Raw genomic sequence first — 15,319 nt, 5'->3', positions numbered from 1 at the left:
AGAAGTAAAATTCCTCTTGCTAAATATTTCCCATTCCTGCCAGCACTTACGAATGTTACATACAATATCTGTATGCGCACAGACTAATGAAGATGCATTCATGGTATATGGGTGGAATGAGAGCAGAGAAAAGTTCCCAGAGGCTCAAGTTAGATTACAAAATCGCCAGCCTCCTGCAGGATTTCACTAAAAGGATTTAGAGTCAGAGCCAAATTGTTACCTATTTACGACAGCCTGTAGCTGCCTTTCACGGCTTGCAGCTGGACAAGGTCTAAAGTAACAAAAAGCATCACTTAAAATATCAAGCATGGCTGTACTTTTTGGCCAGAGCCCCTCATCTTAGCCTTACTTCAGTGAAGCCTGCTGTTTTTCTCACCCAACTGGGAGTATCACAGGGCTGAGTTCAGATGCATTTAATCAGCTTCCGGCTGATAGTTCCTCTCTAAGACTTTTCTGAGCTGTTTCTGGGAATTAATCCCTGAAACACCAGAGCTTTGGTTAGCTTGGCTGAAGCTCCTCATACATAAACAGCAGAGGAATGGAGAAAGCCAGGAATAAAAAATACCCCAGCATATAGGCATTGATACATCCAGGCAGCAAATGATTAATTAGTGATATTGGGTTTGGAGGACAACAGCTCCATCCCCAGATCCTTCTGACTGGCAGCTCAGATTATTTTGCTGACCCACAAGTACGCAGGGAAGGAGTTCCTATCTTCTCATCCTGCTCTTGGGAACACGCCAAGAAAAGCTGTTATTTACTCAAGACAAGATTATAAAATTGCAACTAAGCCACAGAACCAGGTAATCTCATTTCACAAGGGAAGTATCCTGGGATTTTTTCTCCAGGCTTTGAAGAGCCACCAGAGATTATTTTTCCTGTCCCACCTGAAGGGCAGTGGCTATTGGTGCAGTTCCCCTGTTAGCGCTGCCCTAAAATGAATAATTCCCAAAAACTCAGTCATTTCTGTACCTCTCAGGCTTTCACATCTTTTGCCCAGAGGTATGTATTTATCCAACTAAGACATGCAAATTAATGAGAGTGTTTACTGTGATTCTAAGCACGGTGGCTGAAAAAAAAAAAAAAAAAGAATGCCCAGTAAGAAATCATACAATATTAATTTGTGCAGCATGATATTTACTAATAAATATTTTATTTGAGGAAAGAAGTACAAAGCTGTTATTCCACCCGCAAAAATTACGAATGCAAAACTAGAGAAGTAACTTCTGGAAGGCAATGGATAACGTGTTTTCTAACAATGCTCCTATTAAATTAATTGTTGGCTGTAGTCCCACAAAGCTGTGTGACTACTTGGAAATAAATATATAAATGTATGAATATATAAATATATAAATATATTTATATATAAATATATAAATAAAAGACCTGGGCTAGCACACTTCTAGAGTTGTTTTTTTTTAGAGAGAGGCTGAGGAATAGGATGTCCAGTTCCAAGTTTTATTTATTTGTTTGCTTGTTTTTAAATAGCCTGTTTCTAAATAGGGAAGCAGGATTTGACATGTTCAAAATACATCCTTCTTTCTTCTCTTACCCTTAATAAATACGCTCACACAAATAGCAGCAGTCAGAAGCCTAACTGTCTGTGTAATGACACTTGCATCTGCAAGAAGATTTCTCTTTCTCTGCATTCAAAGTCTTTGGAAGAGAAAACTAGGTGCAAAGTTACGCTTGCTAAAACCAAGACTAGGTTAGGGGCCGAGAAGGATTAGTCCTCACTCTCTCCTGAGACCTCCAGAAACTATAGGGCTGCTAATAATTGCATTAACACCTAAATCAGAGGCTCCCCTCCTGATGTTCTGCTGCCAGCGAGGTGGAGGTGTGCACCAGACCCAACTGATTAGCACCGCTGGTGTTAGGGGTTTGCCAGCTGGACATCTTCTCACACCTGACTATCAGGTCTTGCAATAACTGCAAAACCAGGTTCGGCGCCTTAAGTTCTGCGCCTTGCCAGAGTAAATTGCTTTTTCTAATTTAAGTGGAGCTAAAAATTCATGCTAAAATAAGAGAGGAAAATACCCTGGAGAGTTTCTTGCCTGTGTGCTCCCATTTTCAGCCTCGATATTCAGCCAGCTAGCTGTGATTTCTTCTTGCTGGGAGGTTATCGATAGTATTGGATATGTGGAGGTTTGGAAAATATTATTTCTGAGGGGAAAAATTGTGTTCAGGGATCTCTGAAATTTCACTAGGCAACCTCAGAATAAGGGAGTGTTGCAACTCAAAGGATTACAGACTAAATGAAGCACTTCATTACAATCCTCACATCATCCAGTGTCAGAAGAATCCCAAGAAGTCATGGTCCTGTCACCCCTGCTCCCAAAATGTCCAAATGTCCTCAGCATCGCCACCATCTTCTGTGGTATACAGCAAGTGCATTTCTCCGGGCTAACCTGGCTTTCCTCTGCCCGGGAGTCAGATAGGCCAGGAAACTCCAAGGAGATGTGGAAGGGAAGGGGTCTATTTAAAGACACGGAGGGGAGAACCTTGCTGCTAGGATAGTGTCCTAAGTGACCTCCTTAATCCTGCAAGAGAGGCATTCACAGCTGTGTGGGATCATGTAGCCCTCAAACTGTATGCAGGGCGGCCAAGGGGCCTCCAAGAACAAGACACGTGGTCCGACTGCTCCTTGCTCCTGTCCGTGAGCTCTGCTTGCTCCTGCGCGCCCCTGCCTGGCAAGGCTGGTGCCCTCTCTACCCAAGCACCAGCCATTCCCATTCCTACTGATGCTCGCTACTGATGCTCAAGCCAGGCTCTGTGCATCAGCCCAAAGCAGCGCCTGTGGGTTTTATACCAAGGAATACAGAATAAAATCATAAAAAATGTCTGTCTGTGGCCTGATGCAGTCAAGTGTGTTTTTTTTATCTCCGTTGACCCGAAGGTATGTTTTTCTCATCTTTGCTTGCACTTGGGTGTGATAAGCTGCAATTATTTTATTTTTTTCAATAACACACCAGATCACAGTTGGGTTCAGTAATTAGGTGCCATTCACAATGGATGGCAGATCATCCAGGTGTCTGGGCAGAAACCATGCCTCAAAGCCAACTTCTTACATGTTATTGTACAGGACTTTGCTCCCGTTCATTGAGCTTCAGGGCTTGTACTCAAAGGATATGTGCTGTGCTCTGTGGGAATGAACTGCCACAAGGCAGACATGGGTAAAGTCCAAACTTATATCTGAATGTCTTCAAAACACTGAAGGTGTTGAGATGTAACAGCTTGGCGTGAGCTGATCTCTAGCCAAAATAACTTGGTGAATAACATGGTGGAAATCATCTGTGCCAAGGAATCTTACTATATTTAATGCAATAAATTGCACTAACATAACACCTTTCATCGCAAGATCACAGATTTCTTTACAAATATTAATTAACACCTGCCCCACTGCATCCTTCATGAAGGGTATCATATTCATTGTCCCTTGTTTTTTGCTGCTGGGAAATATCACCTACTGGTGGGAAATTCACTTAGGCATCACCTAAGTGACTCAGTGGCAAAACCAGGGGCAGAGCTCAGACAGCTAGTCCAGTAAGAAGCAGAAACACTTTCTGCACAGAGGTATTACAGCTCTCAACTTCCCAGGAGTAAGTGAAGCAGAAAAAAATATCTCCTGCAAGGAATCCGAATGCCACACTGGGAGAAAAAAAAGGGCTACTCGCCATCAGCGCATCCTAGCCCTATTTTTGAAGTGATATTCATCCTCATGCCCAAGGATGAGGGAGATGCTGCAGACCTACACAGGAGATAAGAGGCACATAGATCGTGATTTTGCCTCCTCTATCACAAAGTCTCCAAGGTGTTTCACCTCACTTCAGGGCAAGGTTGTTCATCATCTGTGCCACACCATTAGCATGTCACACTAACACAACACGTTCACATCCAGATATCTGCAGGAATTATGCCCTGATAGACTGCAATTTCTTAGATGCCTTTAGCAAAGGAAATAGCTTTTTTCTTTCCTGCTTTTTTTCTCGTGCCAAAGCTCTCTCTATGTTCTAAAAATTAAAAAAAATATAAAAAATAAAAAAATAAAAAAATGATTGTCCTTGTGCAGAAGTTCCTCCTGATACAAAGTTCCTTTGTGTCACTTCCTCCTCTCACTAATGCATCTCTAATAGAGCAATTACTTTATTATGCAGAACCAGTGGTAAAACACATTATTATATAACCTTAAAATGCTTCTGTCAAATTGGAAGTGTTAAAAGAATGAGGAAACTTTGAAATAAATCAAAACACGTGATATTCTGCAAAAGGCTTTTAGATGTTCCCTTGAATATTTCTAATGTTCTTTCTGTAATTTCTACTGCAGATAAATTCTCAGAGGTTTCATCTCCTATTTCACAATAAGTTGCCTCTGACACCTAAAGATTTTGACTGGATTTAATGTTATATCATTCACATTTTTCGGTTTTTTTAAAAGAAAAAAATAACCATTTTTATTCTAATGCCAAAATTATCCTAGTATGTGTCTTTCACACTCTCTTAATAAGATTTCATATAGCATTAACTATTTTTGCACAACAATTTCTATATGCATGCTAGCACCTACTGTTTATTGGTGTTTCTTGAGTCTATTCCTAAACTTTATATTACTTTACCTGTTACTGAAATATTTTAAAATATTAATGTTTCATTCAAATGCCGCTCTGTTACAGCTACTTAACACTGCTGCTACCCAAACTTAATAGGGAAGAATCTGTGTTTTCCATTCAGCTGTAGTTTTCTTTTCCTCTACTCGTGATGAAAGAGCATCATGAAACATGCTACAATTTTCCTTTGTGAGATTTTACGGGCGCCACTCCAGAGTATACTCTGTCTTTCAAAGAAGAAGTGGATTTGTAAATTAACGAAGTGTTTTTCTGTTTTGTTTTGTTTTGTTTTCCAAGCAAAGGCATTTCTCAAAGTACAAGTGAGCTTGGAAAAAATCCAACTGTACTTGCTTTTTAATAAAACCATAGGTTTTGAATACCACAGCAAATGTAAGCATGTGCAGGTGGAAGTAAACAACCAAAATGAAGATACTGCTGTCCTCATCTTCTCTGTGATGTTCCTGCTTAGGCTAGGCACCATAAAACCACAGAAGTAACTGTGTCTACACTTGGTCTGCCTTGGCACTTCCTAGCATAATGCTGTGTTCTGCTGGGGCTTCTCTCTCTATTCCAGGGCTAATGCTCCCATTTGTTACACATTAGTCTGAGATTGACCTGCTAGGCTGAAGAAAAGGAGCACTGTAAGGTATGTTCTGGTTTAGACTGACAGCACGCCTTTCTCTTGCTGAGATAAGTGTCCTTATGTGTCAATCTACCCCACTTTCAGGAGTGTTTTCTGGAACAGCACTGAAAATGCCTTTAATCAATCAACACTTAATAATGATGATTGAGGTACGGGTAGCAGGGACATACTGCTAATAACTATTGTTAGTCACAGCTTATTTTCGTAGGAGATAGAACCTGAAAGTGAAAATGATGAACCTATTTTTCCCACCCAGCGTAAGTGAAAAATCAAACAACAAACGAAACTCGGCATCTATAATGAATAGCAAACTCTGCTTCAAAATTCTTGATGATTCGAAGTATTATTACTGGTAATGTAAAGCAGAACATCTGTCTAACTGCATTATTGAGAGCCATTTGCCTAGATTTTAACAGCAATCTCTTAAAAGCAAAGCCCTCAGCTCTCTGAAAAGGCTGCCAAGTTTTAAAAGGTATGACAGTGGTATGTCATTTTCCATCCAGAAAGTAACAAAGGTTTCTATTATCTTTAGTCTATATCCTGTGCAAGACACCCAGCAGAAGCAATCCAATGCCACCACGTTAAAGGCAGGCATGTTTGGGGCTTTATTCAGACATTGTTAATTCAGTTCAACATCACAGAAGCACTTGCAAACTAAGTGCTGGCCGGTCAAGCTAAAAAGCATTTTATTAGCTCAGTGAATGAGTTCACTGCTGCATTTGTGCTCTAGGAAAACGTGACAGGAGTTAAATTTAAAAATACTAGCTCAGGGTCCTGTCTGAGAGTCCTGAGCTGAGATCAGGCTGATGTAGATCACGGACATTGCAAAGCGAGAGATAAATGAGAGCTTCTGCTCCTACCAGCACCTTTCTCTGTGCAGCAAGGCTGTGGCACTTCTGCAGCTGAGAAAACCTTGCCACTTGCTGTGCCTGCAGGTGTCTGAAGAGCCACACTGACCCAGTACAGCCTGACCCAGGAGGTCAGGAGCATGGTGTCCCCTGCTGTGCCATTTTCTACTTTAACTTCACCTTTCTGAGACACCTGTGGACTGAACCGAACTCCGTGGGCTGGCATTAGCTCACAGAGCTTAAACGATGCTGGGAGTGAGGCAGACGATAGCTGCAGACATGGTCCCTTTGTGAGAAATCATGGCGAAAGGACAGACTGCAAATAAAACAGCCTCGTTCAGAGACTCTCCTGAGACACTCTTATGTGGGAACAGGCTGAACACGTGATGGCATATGAGTCATAAAAAAGAGGCGATCTTCAGCAGGAGCCATGTATTCCTCTGCTGCTGGTACAGCAAAGGGGACCTCTGAGTTCTTCATAGTCTCGCCCATGTCTGGCTGAGATCTGAGCAAATGCAGTCTTGATGGGCAGATCTCTGAGAGAAAGGTGAATTTTTCAGGGAATACCCAGTGGCCGGTTCAGTGTACGCCAAAACATAGTCATAAAGGTCTAACTCCTTTATCCGTCGCCAGCATGGAGAGACCACCACAAAGTTGTTGTTGTGTCCTGTTTTATTTGTGCATGGTCCCATTGGTATAGCAGTGCTCCGTAAGCTTTGTTAGGACATAGCTTTGTTAGGGGAAATCAGCTAGGAAGATTTCCATCTGTTTGATCTGTCAGCCGCTTAAATAATCATCTTTTAGATAAAACCCTCCAAAGTTTTCAGTAAGATACAGCTTCTGCTATGGGAACTCTTGAAACAAACCACTAAGTATGGTTTTCATCTCCAAGAGCAAATCATTTTAATGTATCTCTGCTTCCAGCTGTCCCCTTGAAATCCCTGTGCATTATGGGGAGATCAAATGACCTAAGCCCTATTGGAAGAGAAATTGTTGAAGAAAAACAGAGCCAGGCACACATTCTCTTTCACGTTTGGCATCTCAAGCTCTCTCCCCCACTTACAGAACATACCATGGGGCAAAAGACCATTCAAATACAGGGGACTTTCCCAAAAAGGAGGCCGGAGAAACCAGGGCAGTACCTCTGTTTTTCCCTAGCCTCTTCAGAAACTGTCCCCATGTGGATGGTGCTGGTTTATTCCTGGAAGAATGGAGGGTCGAAAGAGGCAGTTCAGTTTGTTCCTCTGACTTCATCAGATCAGCATTTTAATCGTAGGGAAAGGTCAGGTGGACCATTCTCCCTCCTCCCCTCCTTTTGCAGTGCAGACAGGTGGGCATTCACTATGCCAAGTGAACTGCTTATGGAAGGATCTCTTTCTCTCTCTGTCACGCTTCTGCTTGTCAGGTTAATTCTGAATAAAGTGGAAGGCCAACTTTATCTTCACTGTAAATCTTCTGCTTTGGCCTTCCAGAACAAATGCCATAAAAATCAGAGGATGGCAGAGGACCACAGGCATTACGCTGATTTCACCCAGTGAAGGAATGCCATCTGCTCATGAAGTAACTTGTTCCACCCTTGGTTTGGGAAAGAGTGTGAACTAAGAAGTGAACTAAGTTCCACCCAAACTTGACAGATGAGTTTTATCTCCAGTTAGCAACTAAGTGGAGAAATCTGGAGGCACAGATATTAAATGAGTTTGAAAGAGAGAGTTTGAAGCGGTCCTGAGAACAAAGCCCAGGACTCCTGTTTTAGCCATCAGTACCACATCATTCTGCAGAAAGGAAGGGAATAGATAGCAGGGAGTGTGGTGGAGCAGATGGGTCCAGGGGAGAGGAATCTGTTTACTGAAGGGATCAAATTCCCATTGGGTCCAGCGGGAAACCTCTGCCTGTAAATTACACCAGCAATTAATGCACATAAAAGACTTACCAGTTGTTGTCTGGAGAAAAGTGCAATGTTGTGGCGTTTCCATGGCTCTAGTCTCAGAAAAAAAGAAACGTTTTACCTTCAAAGTGTCCCTTGTTGAAAGGTGGAAAAAAGGCAAGATTTCTTTGCTAGACTAGTTATTTCTCCCAAAGGACATTTCCATGTCAGAATTACTCAATTTTCTAATAAGAATTGCCATGAAAGTTTTGCTGTTCTCATTAATTCCACCTCAACCTACAGCACCTTTTGAAAAAGAAGGCTGTGTTCTTCTTGGAGAACAAACCACTAGGAGAAAAAAAAAAAAAAAAGAAGAAAAAAAAAAAAGCAGCCTTGTTCTCTCAACCCCCTAAGGGAAGGAGGTTTTACTTTGCCCAGTGAATTTCTTGTCGAGCAGATGTTATTCTGTCAATCAATAGACAGTCTAAAGCATTCATTCTCTTCTGTGTAGCTCACTACTGCCTGTGGGTGGAGGGTTCTCTACTATATTATCTTTGACCTCTCTAAAAGAAATCTTATGAAATCAAGGACAAATTCTTGACTTCTAAAACCTTCATTTCTTTATAATAAGATAGGTCTCCACTCAGTAAAACAAAGGCCGTAATGGAACAACAGATCATCAGGAAATACTAAATCTTGGGTGTGACTTTGGTGTCTTCATTGATTGATGTTCTTGCTTCAAAGTCAGCATAATTCAACTGCCTTTTCTGAAATTAAACTGTCTTTCATGACTGCAGCACAATAGTGCGCACATAGCTTCTAGGACTGTAGGCACCGAAGACCCACCAGTATGTCAGCTAGGCTGGACATCCATACCTATAATTGTACAAGAAAAATCTGTACAGCTTCCCCCTAATGCTCATTCCCCACCTTCTGAAGTGAATGTGGTTTTATAAATGGGGAAAAGGGAGACTTGAGATTGCCTTGGTCTGTTATCAGTCTCACTAGAGAAGATGGTCGCTCTCTTTCAAGGGTTATGTCCCACCATTTTCCAGGCTCATTCTGGTCCAACACTCTCCTGGGAACCAAAATCAGGCTGCTCTGACCAAGAATTGCAGTCCCTCATCCTTTCCTGAGGAGATGATCAGTGAGGCCGGCACGCAGAATGGCTCCAGCTCATGGATCAGCACTTCTATCCTATGGCCCATCAGGCTCTGAAGGCCAACAGGTGCAAATAGACTGTCCATGAGACAAGTGCTTATTAAAAGAACAGGGAAAGGCAACAGGGAATTATTTTATATCCTGGTCTGGTGAGAAGAATGTAGTCATGGGGCTAAAGTCTGGCAGAACACGACGACATGTGTGGGTGATTAGTACGTTTGCAGATATAGGATTTGCAAAAATGTGAAAGCCTGAGGTTCTCAGGCCTCCATACATCAACCCTACCACACACAGCAAAGGGCCACCTTTCCCCAGGAGCATGGCTCGTTTCATGAGGAGCTGCTGGCAAATACCACTTCAGTTCTGCACTTCTCTTGGGTTCTTTGGAAAGACAGGTTTTCATCTTCTCTTTCCCCAGAAGCACAAATCCTCCCCCAACTTTTCTCACGAATGTAATGATGACACACATTGTGTTACCTATCTTCGCACAAACTGGAGTAATCACGCAAAGGCAGTGTCCCTGTGACAGCAACATATCCAGGGCAACTTTCAGCCCTGCTATACCAGAGTGAGTGATATGAAATCCCTCCCCATCTCTTAAATTCCTGGTACATTTTGGAAATGTTTTCCTTCCTGTTAGCACGCATCAGTGAAACTCTCTGCTGGTGTTAGAAGACAGTGCTAAAGTTAACCATCATCAGCCCACACATTTTTCTATACAACCAACTGTCCAACTGTCTTGCACTCTCCGCTAAATGTAATGTGATGAACTCTAACTCCAAATGTCCATAAACATATTTTATACCACAGATGTATATCGCCATTACAAATAAAGCCAAGGGGACTGCTCCAATGCATTGAACAGGAAAAAAAAAAAAAAAAAAGAAAAAAAAAACTCTCAAAAGGATCTCTAAGCCATTACAACGAAATGCAGCATAATACACTGAAAATAAGATTATACTATATAAAGAAACACAAGTAAAATCTATTCAAGCAAATACCTCTCTGTATGAAAACAACTCTTTTCATGTATCGCAGAGGGAAACTATTGAAGCCCAAGAAAAGAAGAAGGTTGAAATTTTCCATTGATATAAAGGTATTGATGTGATATAATAAATATATCTGTAGGCATACAAAATGCCCAGGGAAGCAAGGTAACCACCAGCAATTATTCTTGACTTACATATAGATAAGCAGATGTACCTGAATATTTTTTATACTGTATGAGAAATACAAGTATTATAAACAAATGCATATACCTTCTTAGTTAATGTAGCTTAATGTGTGTTTGTGTCTATAATGCAGCAGTTGTCCAAAAATATGCAATATAAAGCTGCTTAACGTGATATAATGTACCATTATATTACATGCAAATAGCCTAAGTTAAACAGCATGGCCATGAATGCAGTAAGGCTAGGCCCTCAACAGCTGAGAGACGACAGTTTTAAAATGTTCGTGTCATTTCATTTGGCCCCCTGGAACAACAATATATATTTTCTTAATTACGCAATAACTTGTTTTATTTCACAAACCCCCTGCTTCAGAATGAACGTGTCTTCTGCCTTGAAAATCACCCCATATAGCTTTTTGTCCTCATCGTTTAGCATGCGGTCCTGTGCATTATTTATTGTGCCCAATCGAAGCCCTGCACTGAAACAGAACTATTAATTCATTCCACTTTCTCTTTTTTTATTGTGTTTTCACCAGAACTTTTTCTTTTCAAATGTTCATTGCCTGATCTTCTCAAACACTGATATGCGACATGGCGGGGTTATTAGCCATTTTATGTAGAATTAAGTCAGCTGCAGAGGGTTATAACCCATTTCTCCAGACCTGCGTTCTAATGACAAGACTATCCTGAGCATTTGCGTTTCTTCACTAAGGGAACCCAGGGGTCTCGAGGAAAAGACAGACTGAGGCCCACTTTAAAACTTTGACATGGAAAGTTCTGCTTGATTTCCAAGGCCAAAATAAAAAAGAAAAGAAAAGAAAAAACGCACTTTCTTGCTCAGTCCAGCTGTAGTTGCTGCCAAGTCAGTCTCTGGGTGGATTTTGCACCTCGAGGTCCTGCGTCCTCATTAATGCAGTCACAGGGAACTCTGGAGAGCCCAACTGGAGGCATTTTCAGAGGAGCTGGCAGTGTGCTCAGAGAAACAGCTGCAGCCAGCCTGGGGACAGAGAGTGAAATTCTGGTCCCAGCTTGGCCAGTAGAAGGGTTTCAGCAGAGCCCAAAAAGTGCTTCAAGCTGCCTGTGAGCTGCTAGTGTTCTGCACTGATTTGCAAGAATGCCAAACGTTGATATTTCCCCCAAAGCCTTACAGGAATTTGGGGCTAATACCCAAATGCTAGCCTCCTTTTCCTTCGGTAGGTGCATGGTCTCCTCCTGCTTAGCAGTGCCCCATGGTGGTGAGGCAGGAACTGTAGGGAAGAGCTGTGCCTTACCTTTAGGTTCTCTGTGGACGGGGAGAAGGTGACAGCTGAGGTGGGAAGGACAAGGACCCTGGAAGTTAGGGTGCTGGCCTGGACCATCTCTATAGAATTGCCTGCAGAGGAATTTTCTTTTTCTTCCACAGTTAAAAGAGAAAATGGACATGTGTGGTCTATGTGGCATTGGCAGTAGTGACAGGAAAGTGATGGTGGCGCATCCAGTGTTTCCCCATGAAGGGTTTTTCCTGGAACCCCATAACCAAGTGTCTCATGGACCACACTGCACTATTTTAGCTGCTCCAAAGCTAGAATATTTGCTGTAAGGAATAGGAGAACGCTAAGTCCACTGCTGTTCACTTTAGGTACAACAATGTCAATAAAACTTGTTTAATGAACCACATAAAAATGGCCATCTGTTTTTGAGCTGATTTTTCTTCCCTGTAAGGGTCTTCCACTAACCCCTGCTTGCCAAATTGCCTCTCAAAAATACGAAACTGAACTCCAAGCTCCTCCACTCCCTGTGCAATCCAGTGGGCACTCAGTTTTGTGAGCAATTCTTTGGATTTTACATCTATTTCACTCAGTCCTGGGAATCTCAGCAGCTCTGTTGACAGAATAAGTGCAAGGATGCAGAGGGGACAAAAGCATTTTGTGAAATGCTTTCATATTCATTGTCACTGGAGCAGCACAGCTATCTTCCCACTTGACTTTAGGATAACAATAGAACTGCTTTGTCAGCCAGCCAGCAGACCAGCTCGGAAGACACAGCGCAAAGAAGCAGAGAGGTTCAAGTTAGCAAACAGCGGATCCTGTATCTCTTCCCTGCTGTGCACCACAGTCATTCCGAGAGGAATCCTTTTACACAAAACACATCCTCCATGGATACGTAAGATTTTCACCTCTTTGCTTTTGAACCGTAGCATTTAGGAACATTTGCAGTCCAGCATAGTAGGACAAAGTATGAGCCAAAGATCTGCCAACGGCCCCAGGGGTTGCCAGCTTAGTGGAATACGCACGCAGGGAGTGTGGCTTCAGGAAGCATGTGAACACCAAGCTGAGAGCCAACAGGAAATCTGGGACTCCTCAGCCGACACGAAGTACACTGCCATGGAATAAGGAGACGTTCTCAGGGGGAACCAAGGCAGGCCCACATCTGGGATTGGCAGGCAAGGAAGAGAGCAGAGAGAATGCAGAGGAAGAAACAAAATGCTGCTTATTTAGCTAACAAGCATGAGGATGGAGTGAGATGAGGGCTGGGACAACCAGCAGTAGGAAGATCGATGCTTTAAAACAAGTGATTCAATAGTCTGGGACACAACAAAAGATGCTGTCTTAAGTTTTCTATTGGTCTGCTTAGCTACTAGCAGCTTTTTAAAGTATCCCCCAGATAAATCCTCCAGGCTTTAAAATAAGCAAGAGATCTAAACCCAAACATCTCTGGGATTTGGCATGAGGGAGGCTTCCTGCAAAATGGGATGTCAGAGTTTCTCCCCTGATGATAAGCTGTACCTGGGGTGGATGCTGATTTCTGCCATGCTGTGACTGGGGAGTAAGGTGAAGAGTAGCAACCAGCCCAGCCTTGATATAGGTACTGCAGTGCCTGCGTATGAAAGACAGGGCAGAGAAGTTGCTGTAATGCAGAAATAGGAACAGAATAGGATGGCAGAGGGAGGGGAGGTGATAATTGTAGGAGTACTTTGGGTGGGAAAGGTCAAGAAGAGAGAACAAAGAAGAAGGTAACAGGGTTAAAACCAAAATGAACAAAAAAATACAGAAAACTCCTAAGTGCTTGGCTCTGCAATACTGACACAAAACCTATGAGACAGGGAGAGGTTTTTCTTAAATTTGAAACTCACATTTGAAAGCTGCACCTTGTAAGCAATGAAGCACTTTTTACCTAGGGATCTGAAATGTCATGTCTTCCCTGCAGTGATATTTTGGTGACAAAATGCAGCTGCACTTTAAAAGCAGTTTTTGCTTTTCACCTTGTCACTTTTCAGAACATCTGTAACACGTCGCGCTTTCATGGGTTTGAGCTGTCTTTGGAGGATCATGCTCCTCTGTTGTGCTGGGAACAGTTCTGAAGAACTCAGAAACCAAATGTGTTTCTTTCTTTGACTAGAGCAGGAATTTTGTTACGAAGTGCACATTGTTCAGGTTTTGGTCTGCATGATAACATCCTTACCAAAGCCAGGTTGTGAGACCAGGAGGAGATGGAATAGATCGTCCCCTTGGCCGAAGGTGATTGAGTTTATCTCAGGTGGGTACATCCTCCAGGCTGAGAATAATAATCCATGACGGTACTTGGAAATGAGGTAGAAGTCTAGCCCCGAATGAAGGAGAAAGGCTGTTTTTATTGTTAAATTCATAAAGACTGGCTTGGCGTTTGAATGTTCCCTCATTCTTCAGCTGAAAGCTTTCTGGTTACAAAGGAATATTATGTGCTAAGATAAATGGAAAATACACAATAATATTATCCTGCAGAATAGCCTGCTGTATGCAGCAGACATGTTCTTCATGCCCAATAAAAGAATATGAACCAGCACTGACAATTTGGCAGGACACAAAAACAAAGCAACCATGTTTTGGACAGCTGTTGCAGAACATCACAAAGTGCAGAGGGATGTTATCAGCAAATGCAAACATCAACAAAATTTATTATTTCCCAGGTCAGTGCTTTCCAACTGTGTCAAGCAAAGGTCTTTTTCAACCATTATTTATTTATTTTATTTTTATTTTTATTTTTTATTTTATTTTTATTTATTTTATCCATTATATATTTTTTTGTGTACCAGAGATAGGTGATGGTGTTGCAGAGCGACAACTGTATGATAATTATATATATATATATATAAAATTGTCATCAACCACTTTCTTGTTCTCTAGCACCCATACCTCTGCATTTGCTTGAAGGTACAACAAGAAAGCCCTTTGCTCTTCTTTACGTGAATATGGAGTTTTGGGAAACAAGGTTCTTGTACTAAAGCTAGATTTTGTAACACTAGGGTTGAATGCTGGGCTACCTTGCAATTTTGCCAACAGTGTCATGTATTTCGCTTTCAGTGGACCTACCTGTTCCTATTCTAGCCCCACATACAGCTTTGCTGATGAATCGCATAGAGATGCACACGCAGCTCTAAATTATCCAAAGTAACTGAGAGAGGACTGTAACTTAGATTTGGCAAAAACACAACGTAGTGCAAAACATGCATTAAACAAGCTGTAAGAACACAGAGACAGGCAAGTTACACTGAAAATAAAATAAAATAAAATAAAATAAAATAAAATAAAATAAAATAAAATAAAATAAAATAAAATAAAATAAAATAAAATAAAATAAAAAACTAGTAAGGTAACTTTCTTGTGTGCCCGCTCACCTGCAGAACTCACCGCCACAGGGTGCCGTGGAGGGCAAACCAGGGTTTGACAATGTTACGAGAAATAAAAGTTGTTGACAGTTACATAAGCTTTGATAAGAACGTCAAGGCTGGTCAGCCCACACAACTAAGTTTCGAAGTCAGTTACGTACCATGAGGTTTTGTAACCTTCTCTACGCACTCGTGGCTGGTCACAGAAACCTTCGCAGACACACGGCTGTGAGGCAGGAGCTCCTGGGCTGACCCAGGTGGTCAGTGTGTTTCACACACCCTGCCCCTCATCTTGTGCTCCGGTGGCATGCAGCAGTGTGAGGCTTTGATGGCTCACATAGCTGCCAGAGGATGCTACTGCCTGAGATGTGAAACTGCCCTGCAGCACACACTGCCCAAAACTC

The 15,319-nt window shown here is 42.0% G+C and overlaps 1 protein-coding gene across 1 annotated transcript in view; it reads right to left on the bottom strand.

The window, feature by feature from the left end:
• The window catches only part of AGBL1 (AGBL carboxypeptidase 1), a 308,283-nt gene that overhangs the window by 271,812 nt on the left and 21,152 nt on the right, over positions 1–15,319 (bottom strand). The gene's annotated exons all lie outside the window — the stretch shown is intronic.

Source organism: Anser anser (genome assembly GCF_964211835.1).
Source record: "Anser anser genome assembly, chromosome: 10".
Taxonomy (NCBI): Eukaryota; Metazoa; Chordata; class Aves; order Anseriformes; family Anatidae; genus Anser; species Anser anser.
This window is presented reverse-complemented; position numbering and strand designations above follow the sequence as displayed.